Genomic DNA, 4,083 nt, shown 5'->3' with positions numbered 1-4,083 from the left:
TCTACAACAAAGGTATTTGGGGCTGTCAAGGCTGATTCCCCACTCTGGCACTTTGAGTGCATAAGGTGGGGGCCTGCAAGGGTTTTAAAAATTAATACTGGCCATTCCAGGCTTGTATTAAACTCCCAAGGTTACAGCTTTTCTCTGACCTTGGCTTGGTAAACGCTGCCACCAACCAAATGCAAACCCCCTTTTTTTAGAACCCAGGAAGGCACACTTGGGAATTCCTTCCTGTGGGGACCCTCAAGCCCTTTCACCCCCCCCCTCCGGAGAAGAGCTGAGAAAGAAAACAAAGGAAATTAGCTGTTGCCACCAGCTAATTAAACAACATGCACAAACCTCTTAGGACACCACAAATCCAATCCTGTTCTTAAAAAGGTAAATTTTATTAAAAACAAAAAGAAAGAAAACACACCTGGAACTTAGGCTTTTGCTAGATTTAAAAAACCCACTTACAAAAATTAAACATCAAGAATAACTTTCTTGAGGTCCACCTTAAAGGTTACAGCAAAATAAAAGCATCTGGGGTTAGCACAGAGGAGTCCACAACCCTTACAAAATAAAAGAAATAAACCTAATCGCGTCTTTCTAGACATTCCTCATCTACTTACACATCTGGGGTTTCAGATAAGTAGATCTGAGGTCTGAATTGATGCTTTTTCATACCTGGTTTTAAAGCTGCTTACAGCATTGCTGCTCTTTGTTTTCGCTCTCCAGAAAATGACAACAGACACAAAGGGAAAGTTTTTTCCCAATTTTAAAAAGTTCTAACCTTCCCATTGGCTCTTTTGGTCAGGTGACCACTCCTTTCCTTTTACCTGTGGGCTTGTTAACCCTTTACAGGTAAAGCAAGTAGAGAACAGCTACTAAGAGGAATTTTACAGCTAACTGGCTGGCAGGGTGTCCATAAAAGAGAGCTACCCCACCTTCATTTATCACAGGGGCCTATACAAGAAATATTCTTTCCCTACTAGTGCAGAGAAAGACTTTAAGGTAATACTGACTGGATATGATTTACAATATGAATGAATTCATTTATTCAATGAAAACCCAATCAGCATGCACCTCTACTTAAAGCAGATACGGTCATAGACACTTGAGTAAGTAGCAGCTATATTTGCTAACAGATTCACCAGTGCTGTTTCAGGTCTGTATCGAAAGCTGCTCACATAAGAGTAGAGAAATAACTGTATTTTAGCAAAAGGGCTCCTGCATGCCTAAATTTAAGGTCCCAGATCCTTCATCTAGTATAAGGAGGCCCACTCTCAGTCTCTTCCTCTAACAAACACAAATAACATGATGCATGATTGGTGTTGAGATTTGGGATGAGATAGGAAGGGATTAGAGATGATGTGTGTTGTAGGGATAAACTGGGATTGGGGTGATCTGTGATTTGGGAGGAGTTGGGATTAGGGGTGATCTAATGTTGTGGGGATGAGTGGAGATTAGGAGGTGAGTTGAAATGGGGAATGAGTTGGGATTAGGTGTGACGTGATTTGGGATGAGCTGGGATTGGAGTGACCTGTGTTCTGGGAAATAGGAAGTGAGCTCAGATGGGGGATGAGTTGGTGTGAGAAGGGGAGTAGCATGTGTGCACAGGACAACAATTTGCTGAAGAAGATGAATGAAATCTCACTACCTGTGGTGTCTCCTTGCAGCCCTGCTGTGCTGTGCACTGCCCTTACCCTCCCCCTTATGCTGGCACAGATTTGTGTAGATCAGGTTCTCATCTGATGTTCCCTGAAGTCAATGAGAATCTTTCCAGATGGGTTTTGGATGGTCCCTATGGGCTCACTTGTGATCAATGGTTGCATGCCCACACAAAGGCATAAGGAAGTCCCTTCCTCCTGCATGTGATTTACTACATTGCCATAGTCTGTATAGGGAGACTAGGGGAAGAAGAGAGAGCAGCTGCTGCTAGGCTACTACTCTCCTCTTGTGCAGGTGACCGGGGGAGGGGAGGGTCAGTGGAGCTTATGTTCCACCCAGCACAGCTGAGCTGTCCCATAGGGGGCAGCATGCTGTGTGAGGAAAAGGGCTCATGTAGGCTATGCCCAGATCCTCCTCAGACTGCATTGACAGGTTACAATCCAGCTCCACGTGAGCCCCTTCAGATGTTTAAGGTCAGACTGAAGTCACTTTCCTCTAATCTTAATTAATCTGTTTTTTATTTTCCCTTGCCTGTGGCAGGTGATAAGTAGCGTGTACTTAAAGATCCTTCTTCTATGCAACAAAGATTTATTTGGAAATCAATAAGTAATAATGCACACAATATAGTGGAAGTGCAGTTGAAATGCACAGAGCTAGATCTCACACCAGTGTTGATCTGGCATAACTCCACGGGCGTTGGTGAAGCAAGGCCAGTGCAGAATGGATGTAAATGAGACCAGCTTCATCCCCACAGGGCCAGATCCTGTACCCTTCTTACAGTGTCATTCAGCAGTAACTCCACCAAAGTGATTTTGAGCTGACACACCCAGTATAAGGGATTGCAGAATCAGGCCTGTGGCCTCTCTCCCTGTCCTGGGGTTTATCCAGGCACGAAGCTGGCCCTTGTCTGTATGCGAGGCCCACGGCTGGATGCTGTTCTGCAGTGACTTGTACGCAGAGCAGCAGAGCTGTCCGTGGTGCTGATGCGAGCTTGCCCTGTAGCAGATGCAGGTTTTATCCTTTTTCCGCTGGGGCAGCTCCTCTGGCACTTCAAACCCCAGCCCGTCCTGGCAGAACGGTTCGGTCCAGCAGCTGGATCCTGCCAATTTTTGGTCCTAATCTCCCCGATTTCACTGCGTGGCCAGAAAACAAGTGTAGCTGCTCCTTCTGGGCTAAAAATGTCTGGACCCTGATGCAACCTGGTGATAATACTACAACTTCATTGTGGTACCTGGTTCCTGCTTGGCCTAGTACGTTTTTCTAGCTCACACCCCTAAATTCTACCAGCTTAATAGAGAACAATGGCAGCTGCTCCCTATTGCATGTCCCCTTACAAAACAACAAAAGTGGGTTGGATCTTGCTGGAGTTTTCAAGCGCTTACGTGCCAGGATGTATCAGGGACTGGCTTTTATAGTGGACGAGGAGTGTGTAACTATGCAGTAAAATGTAGTGGCTTATGGCCAGAATATCTACTCCATCCATCATGGCCCAGGTGTCAGCTCGAGGTATTTGCATTGCTGTTGCTCCTGTAGTGGGATGTGCTGGAGTCCGGATTGTTTCTCCTCCAGGACAAGTGGCAACATGTCTTGCCTGTTTTGGCGATACGGTCTGGTTACTAAAGGCCCAAACCTGGTAGTCCCCAGCAGGCGGTAGGTGCTGAACATGCGATTTGGACTGTTACTGAATAGGGAGCTGGATTTTTGCTGTGGAAGTGGAGCCGATGCAATTTCCCTCAATTTAATGGCCAGACCCATGGGGTTAGGGATTGAAAATAGAGCAGGTCAGCTGCTGGGACCCAAATCTTTGTGCTGGGGCGCAGGCCTCGTAGGCAGGCAAGGAGAGGCTGGACATGTTCTCCCTGTACAGGATTGGGTCGGGGCTAGGGTGACCAGATGTCCCGATTTTATAGGGACAGTCCCGATTTTTTGGGTCTTTTTCTTATATAGGCTCCTATTACCCCCCAACCCGCTGTCTGGTCCCCCTAGTGGGGGCAGCGGTCAGGGCCAAGTCTTGGTAGGCGGCAGGTGCTGGGTGCAGGTGGCTCAGCTGGGACCAGCAGGGGCCGGGTACTGGAGGCGCTCAAGGCTGGGGCTAGACACCGGCTCCGTTCAGCCAGAGGGATCTGCAGGGCTCAGCGCCCCAGGCTGGCGGGGTGCAGACCGGGGGCGGGGTTTGCAGCCCTGTTGCACTGGGCTGAGGCCGGCTCCGGCTGGCAGCGGGGCCGGGGGGCGGCTACACCTGCTCTCCAGGCCCGGATCTCGGGGGTGGGGAGCAGCCCCGGGCCGGAGGGGCGGCTGCGCCGTGAGGCCTCGAGGAGAGGCTGGGCTCGCTCCGGAGCTGGGTGGCGCCGCCTGGCCGCGGCTCCCGGCCTCCTGCGCTCAGCCCGGGGGAGGGGTCCCCAGCGCGCATCCTCCCTGCCCCCGGCCGGCTGC

This window comes from Natator depressus, chromosome 6 (assembly GCF_965152275.1).
Source record: "Natator depressus isolate rNatDep1 chromosome 6, rNatDep2.hap1, whole genome shotgun sequence".
Lineage (NCBI taxonomy): Eukaryota > Metazoa > Chordata > Testudines > Cheloniidae > Natator > Natator depressus.
Note: the sequence above shows the minus strand (reverse complement) of the source record.